Source organism: Haemaphysalis longicornis, unplaced genomic scaffold (genome assembly GCF_048455015.1).
Source record: "Haemaphysalis longicornis isolate Haplotype H1 unplaced genomic scaffold, Haemaphysalis longicornis Haplotype H1 scaffold_10, whole genome shotgun sequence".
Lineage (NCBI taxonomy): Eukaryota > Metazoa > Arthropoda > Arachnida > Ixodida > Ixodidae > Haemaphysalis > Haemaphysalis longicornis.
This window is the reverse complement of record NW_027526204.1, coordinates 149,311,839-149,326,138: the sequence shown is the minus strand read 5'-3', so window position 1 is coordinate 149,326,138 and position 14,300 is coordinate 149,311,839. Positions and strand designations below refer to the sequence as shown.

At 47.5% G+C, this 14,300-nt stretch overlaps 1 long non-coding RNA gene across 1 annotated transcript; it reads left to right on the top strand.

Moving 5' to 3' along the window:
- Window positions 1-798: 798 nt before the first annotated feature.
- Window positions 799-3,881, top strand: LOC144159608 (uncharacterized). Its single transcript, XR_013320335.1, has 2 exons — window positions 799-898; window positions 1,132-3,881. It is a non-coding gene; the product is annotated as an uncharacterized LOC144159608 (long non-coding RNA).
- The last annotated feature ends 10,419 nt before the right edge of the window (window positions 3,882-14,300 follow it).

Below are 14,300 nucleotides of genomic sequence, written 5' to 3'. Positions count from 1 at the left end.
ACTGAAACCAACTAGAGAACAAAAATAAAATTTCAGCGTAGTCGACCCCGGATATATAACGTGAGCTTAGACAATTCGCTGCCTAGAATATAAAAACCGTTTAATATCTTCCACAATTATAATGCAGAGAGACAACCACCCAACCTTCTTCTATTCTGCTTGTTCTATTCCTTCAGAGGGAAAGCATTAGTGCCCTATTAAGCGAAAACTTTGCATTGTTGTTTTTCTGCACAAAAAATGGCCGTCATTGTATACAGTCAATAACAACACATTAGACTTTGTATGATAATATAAGTCGTGTTACCAGGGAAAGAGCCGGATGAGCTACCAACGCGCTACCTCGGCATGTTTCTAGAGGTGGCAAGATTTAGCCTAGCGTATACTGGCACTATGAACGTGACTCAACGTAAGTATAACAGGTGCATGCCTGCCACGGAGAAAGTTTTTATGGAAGCTGTAGTCCCAAGTGTCGCCAGTCTTTATGTCGGCGTGATTACCACAAAGTAACAAAGAAACGAAAGAAGAAAAGATAGTTAAACACGATGAAGCCATACAGCCAGCATTTGGTCCGTATCAGCAGGGTAAGCCATGATGCTTTTGTCCGCACGCACGTAAGCAGTCCTAAGTGACAAAGGAATTATTCTCACGATGTTTCAAGTAGATGATTAAGCGTATCTAGAATATGACACTTAAGGGGGAGGTGCCTTCACGACGCAAGAGAATACCTTTGTCCCCTATTGTCGTAGCCTACTTAAGATGATCACATAACAAACAGCGCATTGATATGTTTGACGATAACAGGAGGCCAAGAGAGTATATCAGGACAGCCTGCGGTTTGCCTGGGCAAATCCATTTGTTGCTTCAGGGCTGCCGGAAACTGGACAAAGAACGCTGACAGGCAAGTTTTTGGTGCAGTTTTGCGCCATTGTTTCCTCAGAACTGCTTTTGTGAAATGCACCTGACGTATTAGCGCGAGGACGGCGCAGGACCGGTTTCTCACGAAAATTGTTTCTTTTCTATGTTAAACTTTTCTTGGAATGTACTGAGACAGAAGACTATTGTTAAAGATAAGGAGTGCCTAAAATCAGTTGCTTACATTTGAATGATTCATCATTCTCCCCTCTTAAATAGGTTCACAAGACAAAACAAACGGCGAGAAGTTTGCAATAATTTCTTGAAGATGCGGAGCTTCGGGTGTATCATCTTTTGCGCATTGCACGCTGTCATACTGGATGCCAGCTCTGGGTGGCCAGTCTTTGACGAACAGCGGAATAAGTGCGTGCCAGATCCAAGCGCCTACGATGTGGGAGAGCGTTCGACCTGCACGTTTATAAAACAAGTCAACTACGAGGCGGCGAGGATACCAGCTTACTTGCCCGAAGTCAGGTGCAAGTGTCCCGAAAACCATTGCAGCAGCAAAGGTGACTTCCGGTGCCTGGAAGTAAAGAGGACGTTCTCTGTTTTCTACAAGAATTTGCTTCCCGACGGAACGTTACGTGGGTTAGCCCCACGTCAGATAGAACTTCCCACGTCGTGCGTCTGCGCAGCCAGCCAGACAGCTGAAGCGGGCATTGGAGTGACCCGGTCGCGCGGATTTAACACCACAGTCCGCCCTGTGCCCGTGGTCTTCCCTGTGGTCGTGGACAAGGCGGTACCTGTGATCAGAGGGTATCCTAAATGGAATGATCCAATCTAGGTCATTTGATCGCCCTCCCGGCACTAGGAAAAAGAAATCGTTTTTTGACCAAATAAAGTTGCAGAGAAATTCACATTTATCTACAGATAAGCAGCATTCTTGCACCGCTTGTCCTTCTTTTTTATAGCCAGATTTCGCACTGGGTATCCAAATGCGTTGGTTTATTCCGCTGATTTAGGCTTCTGCTTAGCGTCTTTTACGCAAATCGTACTTTTGCACGGTTGGGCCGAAATCACAATTTCTTGATTTGCATCTCCGAGGTTTTTTCCTCGGTATTCTTATTTTTGTCTTCGTTTGGAGGGAGATATGTATAAGCTGCATATTTTAATTTTTGGGGTTCAAATTTATAATTTTTCTATTCTTGTGAATTGTTATTTTTTTAAATTTGCCGTATCTACAAATGCGCAGCATTCTTGAAAGGTCTCTTGTTTGTACCTTGTAGCCAGAGATAGGCTTCAGAAGCCATAAAGGTTGGGCTATTGCATTATGTTATGATTTTAAAGCGAAGCTTTTTACCTGTACCCCCCAAGGGTTCTTCGCGACCATTGGTGTCAACAGAAAACTCCCGTGAACAAATAAAAGAATTTCCTGGCACTGCCAGGAAACGAACCTGGAACTAATACAGTACTAAAGCGAGAGCGCGTTGTCTTACCGATTTAGCTACGAGCCCAAGCGGAGACGGCGAAGCCAGGTAGTGTACTCACCGAGCGCATATACGGGTTTAGCCCGTGCATTCTCACTGAATGCCACGTGATAACGTCACGCGACCTCTCGCGCCCCTGTGCGCTCCGCCCACGGCAACCAATGGGCTGCTACAATGCGTTCAAGAGTGTATAACTCGGGAAAATGACGAGCTTCTTTTTAGGAGCCGTATAGTGACACTTCTGTTGAAGGGTTTATGGAGTTACTGGCCTTTTACCTGAGTTATACTTTTGTAGGTTGGCAAGGGCAGACCCTCATTCAACAATCAGGTGTGTGTATCGCCTCGTGCGTGGCACCCGTTTTATGCGAGATATTTTTAGCCAAAATTGATCGTTGTGTGCAAGGATGTCTAAATGGAGCCGTTAAGTGCATCTTTCGATACGTTGATGACTATTTGGTGCTGCTTGAACAATGCGTTGTACTACCTGAAGCTGTCAATAAGGTGTTACGAGTGTTTAAGAGCAAAGGAATGGGTCTGTCGTTCACCTCTGAGGTGCCAAAACATAATTTGCTGCGGTTTCTCGACCTTAGTTTGCATTTTAACAGTAGTCACGTTTGTTTTTGTTATGAGCCCCGTTCAGCAACACCTATCCTTAATTTCAGGTCAGCCCACTCTAAGGTAGTAAAAAGAGGCATTGCTTCTTCGTGTTTAAGACCTGCACTAGAAAAATCCTGCAAACATTTATTAGGTGCTAGCTTTGCGAAGCAAGTAGCCCGTCTACAAGACGCGGGTTTTCCTTCTAGTGTACTCGTGGTTGTCACCGATAAGTTAATAAAAGTTGTTAAAGGTCGTGCTAAACTTGACTCGAGTGGTGATCCTTCACAGAAGAACAAGAAACTTGCAGTAATTTCATACACCCACAGGATTGCCCACGGACTTAACAGCGTAGGTTTTCGCTATGGTGTTAACGTCGTATTCAAGGCTCCAAATAAGTTTCAAAAATTTGTCCACTGGTTGCCAAAAAAAGAGATAGGAATATAAAGTCCGTTGTCGACAAGTGCACTGTCAACCACAAGTACAAGTATGTTGCGTGTACTGTAGGCATTGTCTGTCATATCCCATTGTCTTGTGGTTTTTGCTACATGGTCAAACTGGTCGTTGCGTCAATAAGCAACTGCGCGAGCATTTTCTGTCCATCGAGAACTGTTCGCTTTCTAACTTAGCTTCTCATTGCCGCACGTGTACACGTGTACACATGTGTACACCGGTTTTATCTGACACAACCGTGTTGTTCAAAAACACTAATCAACATACTAGGGAAGTGTCTGAGGCTTTTTGTTCATATCGAAAAATTGCGAAACTTGTGTTAGCCAACCTTCTGTGTCTTTCCACAACAGCGAAATCTGTTATCTTGCAGAACGCGTGACTTTACGAGTTGCACGCTTGCGCAGTGATTCATTCTTGAATTGAACTGTTTTGACATGCGCGGTTTTTGCTCTATATATGTTTTTCCTTTTCCAATAAAAATTCAGTTGTGAGTGCCGCGCTGTGTGTGTTACCTTCCTCGTCCTCGTCTTTCTTGCGCTGGCTATTTTCTATCACCATGAACCAATACCAACTCGCCAAGCTTGACATCTTGGTGCCACGGTACGTCTAGCGGCCCTGCGCACGCCTTGCGGGTGTGCTAGAAATTACAAAAATAAGGGACGCTCAGTTTTAAGGGCCTCCAGTTAAGGGCCTCTAGTGTTAAATTAAGGGCCTCCAGTGTTCACGCAAGAAATCACAGCTCCTTGTCGTCCGCCCTCACACCAAACGACAGATCAAGGAACACATTAAAATACTCCTTGATGGCCAGCACAGAATGTAACTATGCTCCATGTACTCCCGGACTCTTGGCGACAAGAACTAAAGATTCTCCCTTTCCTTAAAAATATGAACCCCTCACACGACGGGGGTCGCCGACAAGGACGGGCTCAAGCGCTCGACCCCATCCTCGGTTACGATCATGAAGTCGTCTACACAGACGCCTCCCAACATCGAGAGCAGCAGTACGCCATCATCGCGGCCACCTCCAGAACTAACCTCCTTACCCAAGGCGTCATGCCTTGGGTAAGGAGGTTAGTTCTGGAGGTGGCCGCAGACGAGGCAGCCATCGCCTTGGCTCTCACTCAACCAGGGGTTCAGAAGGTAGTCACCGCTTCCCAAAGCCTACCAAAATTACCAGTCGTGTTGGGTGTCCCGACCTGCGCTGCGTGTGCTAGAAAAACACTCTCCAAATGGTTCCATTCTGCTCATCTGGACACCCGTTCACGCTTCAATGGAGGGCAACGAACACGCCCACCAACAAGCCTGCGCTTTTACCTCCCCCAACCCCTCCCCGGCTATGGAGCTGCACGAAGACAGTCACCCGCAAATCACGTTCAGGGACATAACCCAGCATTATCGCCTTCAGAGACAGACCCCACCTGACCCGCCGCGGTGACTCAGTGGCTAAGGCGTTGCGCTGCTCAGCACGAGGTCGCGGGTTCGATTCCCGGCCGCGGCGGCCGCTTTTCTGATGGAGGCGAAAAGCAAAAACGCCCGTGTGTACGAGATTTCGGCGCACGTTAAGGATCCCCAGCTGGTCAAAATTAATCCGGAGCCCTCTACTACGGCGCACCTCATCGCCTGCGTTGCGTCGGCGTGTTAAACCCTACAATCAATCAATCAACAGACCCCACCTTCGCCTTGCCCTGCCCTTGCCAGAGAACAACAAACTACCCTACGGGTCGTACAATCCGTCTCCTTCCCACACCCGACGTGTCCTCCCCTAATGCACCCGAATCGCTACGATGCTGAATGTAAATTTTGCTCAGAAGTAGGAACACTCCGCCACATACGCGGGGTGTGCGACTTTAGCCCTGAGAACCCTCCTCTCTTTCCATCAACTACCTAACAAAAGCAATGGGAGATGCTGCTGCCCAGCCCCTCTCCGCCTACCCAGCCTCAGCTGGTGGACCGGCGGCGCGCACTGTGGAGAAGGAAGCAGTCCCTTCGGCCGCCCTCTGGGCCGTTGAGAAATCTGAAAAGTATTTCTTCCTCCTTATCCTGCTCCGGAGAAGTGAGATCGTCTACCACCAGGTTTGAGATTCCTTTAATTTTGTAAAAAAAGTTTCCACTCATGTGCTACACCAATACAACTCAACCAACCACCGTTCATACATCATGCATTGATTTAATACTTACCAAGAAAATCTCTTTGAAGTAACAATGGGTGTGGTTAAGTGCACTTCACTGCTCTCTGGTTTCACTATTTGTAGAGCGATGCGAGGGAATTTAAGTGACGCCTAATGGGTAATCGTTGTGGGTGCCGTTTGCAGCTTTGCTTTCCAACCACATTTACATGGTGGATTTGCCGGTATTTTTTTAAAGCAAAGCTTCTTTTAGAGCAAAGCTCGCCGCATCCTTCACTAGTTTGGCTGGGCAGTACATCACAGGGTGTGACACCGTGTGATGTACTCCCGGACTCTTGGCGACAACAACTAAAGAGGCTCCCTTTCCTTAGAAATTTGAACCCGTCACATGATGACGGTCGCCGACAAGCACGGGCTCAAGCGGTCATGCAATTATCTACAGAGACGCCTCACAACATCGAGGGCAGCAATACGCCATCATCGTGGCTACCTCCAGAACCAACCTTCTTGCGGGTGCCTCACTCAAGATCCAAGACATGACGGCAGCAGAAGAGGTAGACAACGCCTTGCTCTAACTCAACCAAGTGTTCTGAAGGTAGACATCGATTTCCAACAAGCCTGCCGGAAATACCAGTCGGGTTGGGTGCCCCGAGCTGCACTGCGTGGGCTAAAATCCACTCCACAACCGGTTCCATTCAGCTCATGTGGACGCCCGCTCGCGCTTCCATGGAGGGCAGCGAATACGCCCACCAACAAGCAAGGGCTTTTACCTGGCTATGGAGCTGCACGAAGACAGTCAACCGCTTATCCCATTCAGGGACATAATCCAGCATTATCGCTTTCAGAGACAGACCCTACCGTCGCCTTACCCTGACCTTTCCAGAGAACAACAAATTACACTACGGCTCACACAATGCGGCTCCGTCCCACACCCGACACGTCTTCACTTAATGCACTTGAATCGCTACAACACTAAATGTAAATTTTGCTCAGAAGAAGAAAAACTCTGCTGCATAATCGGGGTGTGCGACTTTAGCCCTGAGCACCCTCCTCTCTTCCTGTCAACTACCCAACAAGAGCAATGGGAGATGCTGCTGTCCAGCCCCTCTCTCCCTGCCCTACTTCAGCTGGTGAACAGAGCACAGGCGGCGCGAACTGCATATGGACTCTAATGAAGGAAACACTCCGCTGCGCCGCCCTCTGGGCCGTTCAGAAATCTCAATAAAGGTATTTCCCGTCCGCCTGCTGCTCCTCCGCCTCCGTATCTGCTGCCTATCTCGTCACCAGCGTCGGCGGCGGCACAGACGGAGAAGTGAGACCGTGTAACACCGGGTTTCAGCTTCATTAATTTTATAAAAAAGAGTTTCCACTCATGTGCTACACAAATACAACTCAACCCACCACCGTTAATGCATCATGCATTGATTTAACCTTAGCAAAGAATATCTTTGAAGTAATAAAGGGTGTGGTTATGTGCATTTCACTTGTCTCTGGTTTCACTATTTGTAGAGCCACGTAAGTGCATTTAAGTGAAGTCGCATGGGTAAACGTTGTGGGTGCCGTTTACAGCTTTGCTTTACAACCACATTCGCAGGGTGGATTGGTGCAATTATTTTTCTTTTTGAAGATAATTTACATTGACACTCTTGGCCCTATTTATTAATGTCTTTATTTGCGTTTCCGTCGTTTCTTTCCTAGGGTTTTATTTCTGTCTTTTTTTGGAGGGTGAAAAGTATAGCTGAATATTTTTAATTTCAAACTTTAATCATATTTTCTTGCTTTGTAGGTTTTTTTCAACATTCCAATTATATTTCTTTATTTGGTTAGAATATCATAATAAATATATGTGTTAACTCTGCCGTGTTTGCATCTTCGTGAAATGCCGCACGGTCCATGGTTCGCCCTCCTCAACAATTTTTTATTCATTTCTTCGTGGTTCTTCCTGGGACATTTTATATTTTGGTTGTATTCTTGTGGGCGTTATGTAAATATGCCCATTTTTTATTTCTTAGGTTTGCTTTTATATTGAATTTATGGGTTTCTTGTCTTCATTGCTTTTAACAAATTCTAATAAACCGATTGCCTACGTTTACGATCTCATTATTATTTTAAATCTGTTACTGCCTCGAATTCTGTATTTGTATGCAAATGCAGGAAGTTACACGGTTCGTCCGCTTTCACAATTTTTACTCGTGTTTTCGTGGTTTTCTGTCGTGCTATTTCTGTCTTCGTTTTGCTGCCCATTCAGACAGCGCTTGTGCTGTAATTATGCGTATTGCCTCTCCTCCCCTTTGTTTTTGCGGCCTTCTTTTCCCCGGTTTTTTCCCGACCTCTCAGTGGTGGAATGTAAACGGGTTATTATAACCACGCTCTTACTGTTGATGGAAGCAAAAAAGGGAAAAAAAACAGCACAGCTTATGTATATCAAGTATACGAACCAATCGTTTTCAGATCCCTCGTCCCAAATCCCGTTACCATACCTAGAGCAGTTAACGGCCAAACATGTGATTTTTTCAAGAAAAAACGCTTAGTTGCTTTAGTTAAAATGGAAGCTGCACTTTTGGGGACATGTGAAAGTAGGAAAGTTGGCGCACACTTCAGCAATTGGCTCATTGGTTAGTCCAGAAAGAGTTAGTGCAGGGTTGCAAGCCCTCCTACTCTTCTAGGGAACCCGGAAAGCCAGCACGGGCCAAGGTATCCTGGAGAAGAGCTTCTGTCCCGGCATTCCACCAAAGGACAGCCTTAGTGCAGTTTGAAGTCGTTTCACCTCCGCTCACTTCAGGAAAGGGTGACAAAGATGATGATGGTTGGATGTTAATGGCGCAAGGACAACTGGGGCAAACATCGCCAAAACGGTGGTTAAATATGAGAGGTGAGAACGTAAACACAAAAATCAGTAAGCAACAACAAAAGTAAATTCAATAAAAGACAGTGAGAATGGCTGGTGTATAAGGACAGGTTGTGATCATACGTGGTATGAAATTAAGTCTAAGAATTTAACTTCTGCTAAATATTTAAAAACGCGCTTGACAGAAAACGTAGGATCATCAGAGAAGAAAAAAAGCGGGATGTAACGGGATGTGTTATCTGTAAAGTTGGGTGAAGTGTTTGTGTCGTGTTGTGTCGAGTGCTTTGCATTGGAGTAGTGCGTCGATTACGGATAGGGCCTCTCCACACCCGCTACACAGGAGTCTCGGAGATCCTGTGAGAAGGTGGGAGTGTGTTATATGAGGGTGGCCTATCCGTAACCTCGCAAGGGCAACCTCAGTGTGTCTGTTGCGTGTGTCAGTCGTGTATGGTCCCAAGAGTGGCTTTATTATGTGTAGTTGGTTGTCTGTCTGTTGATTCCAGAGTGCTTGCCATGTTTCGCCAAGGTGTTGTCTGATGTGTGGTTTGAGGTCAGTGTAGGGTACTGTTGCTATGTCCAGTGTATTTGTATGTGCAGCAGCAGCGGCCATCAGATCCGCAGTGTCATTTCCCGCAATCCCAGAGTGGCTTGGTACCCGACACATGATCACCTCGAGATTTATTGCATACGCAGACATAATGGTTTTATACACTACATTAGGAAAATCGTTTTTAGAAGACTTGTTAGATGATAACACATGTACAACACTCAGTGAATCTGTGAAAATGATAGACTTGGGTATTTCATGTTGGACTATGTGTTTAAAACAAGCAAAACTCCATGGGCCTCCGCCGTAAAAATGCTGGTTTTCGAGTTCAGGCTCTTAGAGACTCTAAAATCGGGTCCGTGCGCCGCACACCACACAGTAAGGGCAGTTTTTGATGCGTCGCTATAAAATTCTGCACCCCTGTGCTTCTCTTGCAGAAACAAGAAATGCTGCAGAATTGCAGTTGTTGGCACTCGTTTCTTATCCATAGCTACAAATGACCTGTCACATGACACAGCCCGAAGCTTCCATGGTGGTAAAAGGTCAAAAAGAGATGATTTGCAGGTGTCTGAAAAAGTGACACCAAGATTAGACACTTCATCTCTAGCACGGTGTGAGAATGGGGCAGGAACAGATGTGCGATTTAAAAGAAGTTGGGACGTAATTGTATCAGAGATGACAGGTTTAAAAGGATGGTTTGCCAACGATGAAACCTTAAACGCGTATAAAAGATCTATGTATGTTCTCTGGCAATCCAACGACCATTTGTCACATTCGACATACAGGCTCTGCTCGGGACTAGTGCGAAATGCACCCTACGCAAGGCCAAGCCCCAAGTGCAGACTTGGTCCAGCATTTTCAGCGCTGTTTTGTTGCCGACCTATAAACCACACTTTCATAATCCAAGCGAGACCCCACCAAGCTTGTAAAAACTCGCAGCGTGCTTGTCTGAACCATAGGACTGGTGTGACAGGACTTTAAGGATGTTCATTGTTTTTAAACATTTATGCTAAAGTTGCTTAATGTGAGGATGGAAAGTTACTTTTTCGTCCAGCACTACGCTAAGAACTTTTGTTGCTTCTTTACTGGAATTGAGTCACCGTTAGTTTCATGTCAAGGTCTGGCTGGATCCCACGCCTCTTTGAAAATATGATGCAGGTACTTTTCGTGGGGCTAAGTTTAAAGCCATTTTGATCTGCCCAGCGAGAAAGCGTATTAACGCCAAGCTGCACTTGGCGTTCACAGATGGACAGATTACAAGATTTGAAGGATATCTGCACATCATCCACATAGATGGAATAAGAGATTGTTGGTGGCAGTGCCTTTCCCAGTGAGTTCATCTTTACAATAAACAATGTGCAGCTCAAAACTCCCCCTTGAGGCACACCATTTTTGTGTACGTGAACCCGAGAAAGCCCAGAGCCGACTCTTACCCGAACTGTTCGGTAAGACAGGTAGCTTTCTAGAGTATTAGACATGTTCCCTGATATTCCAAAAGATTTCAAATCTCTGAGGATGCCATAGCGCCATGCTGTATGATACGCTTGTTCGATATCGAAAAATACAGTCATGCAATATTGCTTATGTAGAAACGCATCTTTTATGTAAGATTCTAGGCTCGCAAGTTAATCGTTGGTGAATCGCCCCACCCTGAAGCCTGCCTGGCAGCTGTCGAGGAGACCATTGTAATCCAAAACGTACACCAGCCGTCTGTTAACCATCTTCTCGAGCAGCTTACACAGGCAGCTTGTCAGGGCGATGGGACGATAACTTGCCGGAGAGGAAGGGTCCTTCCCCTCTTTCAGAACGGCCACTACGATGGCCTACCTCCATGACCCTGGAAAGTTCCCCGAAAGAAATATTTTGTTGTAGAGGTGAAGAAGGGTTGGAAATGTGTCTGCGTGTAAGTGTTGCATCACAGTGTATGTAATGTTGTCTGCACCCGGAGCTGAAGGCTTACAAGCACTGAGTGCGATCTTCAGCTCATGAAGTGAGAAGGGGGTGTTATAAGATGAGGTCGACTTATTACTACCTCGCAAGGACTTCTTCTCAGAGGATGTGTTGTGTTTCATGAAAGTGTTGGTATAGCGCGCTGAACTGGAAACATGTTGGAAGTGTTGTGCGCGTGTTAGCCTAGTCTTCCAGTGTGTCCCCTGTTGTAGTAACCAGGGGAAGGCTGTGTGTCTGCTGTCCTTTTAGTTTGCGTATTCGTGTCCAGACTTTGTGTGTGTCAGTATAAGAGTTGATCGAAGGGAGAAAGGTGCGCCAACTCTCCCTTTTCGCCTCACGACGCACTCGCTTCCCAGAAGCCTTTGCCCCTTTAAAAGCAATGATGTTTTCTGACATGGGCTACCGGCGAAGGACACCCCACGCCTTGTTCTGGGCCTCTCGCGCCCACCTACAGTCCTCATTCCAGCATGGCCTCCTTTGGTTGCGCGGAGCACTGGAAACGTGGGGAACGGACTTTTCGGCAGCGTCGAGGATGTGCGCCGTTATGAATTGGGCTGCTTCCTCCACGTGTAGGTGTTCTATGGTTGTGTGGTCTGGTTTAGATGTTTCTGTGAATATACTCCAGTTTGCTTTTGATTCTTTAAACCTGTTATGAAAAGATGGACTGCATGGGCATTTACCTATATATGTTAGCGAAATGGGGAAGTGGTCACTAGCAGATGGGTCAGAGCCCAGGCCCCACTCAAGACATCGAAAGAGAATGGCAGAACCAATAGCCAAGTCGAGATGTGAGTATGTATTATGTCCTAAGTTATGGTATGTAGGCTGTTTTTTGTTGAAAAGGCATGCGTCTGAAGATGTAAGAAATTTCTTTATCAGGCGACCGCGGGCATCCGTTCTGGAGGAGCCCCAAAGAGAGTTGTGTGCATTAAGGTCGCCTCTTAGGATGTACGGTTCGGGCAGCTGGTCGACCAGCGCCTCGAAGTCAGAGTTCAAAAGGGCATGATCAGGAGGAATGTATATAGAGCATACCATTATCATCCTATTAAATATTATTGTGCGCATTGCTACAGCCTTAAGGACAGTGTTTAAAGAGAGGGGGTGGCATGCTAATGATTTCCAGGCGACAATGGCCACACCTCCTGAAGAGTGTGTGCAACCAACCCTGTCCTTTCTGAATACCATGTACCCATTTAAGACATTTGTGTGATTGGAATTCAAATGTGTCTCCTGAAGACACATCACACTTGGCTGGTTCGAATGCAATATCTCATGGACATCGTCAAGATTTTTAAAGAGGCCTGTACAGTTCCGTTGAGTAATATTTTCTCTTAGCATTATGGAGATTTAGAGGCTACTGAAGTCTGTGTGTGTGTGTGTGTTCATCTGTCTTTTGGGGCTGTCACTCTAGGATTTGGATTTTTGGGCCTTTCTGCGGGCTTGGCCATCGCAGGCCGCTCCTTGCGGTGCGTTGCAGGCAAGAACGGCGCGACGTCCATCTCTTCCTCAGATGTCCGGGGGGTGCCCGTCGAACCGGGACCCCCGGACTTGGCCCCCTTTCGGGAACCCTTCGTTTGAGCCGCCACCGTCGGGGGCGCCAGAGGTGGCACGGGCGGAGCGGTGACGGTGGGAGCCGGTGCGGGGCCCGTGGTGTACATCCCTTCGGCACCCTCCAAAGCACTGGACGACGGGGAGACAGAGGTGGGAGCGGCACCGGTACCGACAGAAGTGCTCTGCCCCACAACCGCTGCTGCCTCAGCAAGCGGTGTGGTGCCGGGTTGGGCTGCGTGAGGCAACCCAGCGGGGGGGCGGGGACGGGACCAGGTCAGACTCGCTGAATTGGGTCCCTGTGGAGACCAGACGCCGCTCCGCCCCCCGGCGAGCTGCGTCGGCGTACCTCCCCAGGGGGAAAGAGGCGAACCTCTTTTGCGCCTCTGGGAAGGTAAGGTTCTCAGTGACTTTCACCCTGATTATCTCCTTCTCCTGCTTAAATTTCTCGCATGTTCTAGAGTAGGCCCCGTGGGGTCCCTGGCAGTCAGCTCAGGTGAGGGTTTGCGATGGGCAGTTGTCGGATGCATGATCATGTTGTGCACACTTGGTGCATGTTAGTTGACCACGGCTGGCGGTAGTGCCATGCCCGAACCGTTGGCACTTGAAACAGCGCCGCGGGTTCGGGATGTACGGGCGGACAGAACAATGAATGAAACCTGCTTTGATGGATTCGGGGTGTGTGTAACGGTCAAATGTCAAGATTATATGCTTTGTAATGATTTGCTTATCATCTCGCCGCATGGTGATGTGCCTCACTGCCGTCACGCCCTCGCCTTTCAGACCTTCGAGCAGATCGGCTTCCATCTCATTTATCAGATCTGGCTCAGAAATCACACCCTGAAAGCTATTGACGCTACGGTGGGGTGTGACTCTGATGTCCAGATCTGTTATGCGATTCTGGGTCAGGAGGCTTGTGAAGTGCTGGGGAGTGTTCACCTCGACCAGGACTTCGCCGGTTCTCAGTTTCTTGGCTTGGAAAGATTTGCCCAGGATGCCTTCAAGGAGTTTGGTAATAAGGAACACTGACTGGGAGGAGATAGGATTTGACTTGTCAAGAGATTCAACAATCAAGAATAGCGGATAGTTATCTGGCTTTTGGGGTGCAATTGTTGGCAAGGGTGGGAATGAAGCTTCGGTGGGGCCCCTTTTCAGGGGCCGATCACGGGGGGGGGTTTGGAAAATGGCATTTGATACATTGGAAAGCAGGGAAACAAAGGTACTTTCTCCTTTGACCTTACCCTGGTAGTCAAAGAGGTCCCGGAGCTCCCTGTCTGGTAGACAGGCAGGGAGCCCCTTGGCCGGAGCTTGACCAAGGCTCCGACGGCCACCGTTTACAGCTTCTACCCTTCACCTTTAAACACCTCGCAACGGTTGGACACAGGTTATGTTTGGGAGCTCGGGGTCCGCGGTGTCGCTGCTCACCGTCACCATGAATGCTCAAGGTGCCCCGTGCGGGGAAAGGGTGACAAAGAGCAGCTACCGAGCACCAAACACTCCAATGCTCTAGTAAAGTTTGGGTAGGGCTCTTCATACCACATTCTTGGCGCTGTTAACGTGAAGCGACCACGATAAAATCAGCTAGATGGAAAGAGTACATCCCCCAATGCAAACGATGGCAGAATGTTTGATTGATCGACAAATGTTGACTAGGCGAAGCAAATAGTTCAGATAGCTCAGCAGAAATCAGTATTGTTTCGGTAGCATTATTGGTCATAGGGTGTCATTTTATGTTTGCACACAAGTCCCATCAAACCATTTCTCCGGCGAACACCTGGGAATCAACCAGAAATATGTGAAACTGCCACCATGGCCGCTGATGGAAGCATTGGGGCTGGTATGGGAATGCAGGGAAATATTAAACTGCTGGTTGTTTAAACAGTAAGGCACTGGCG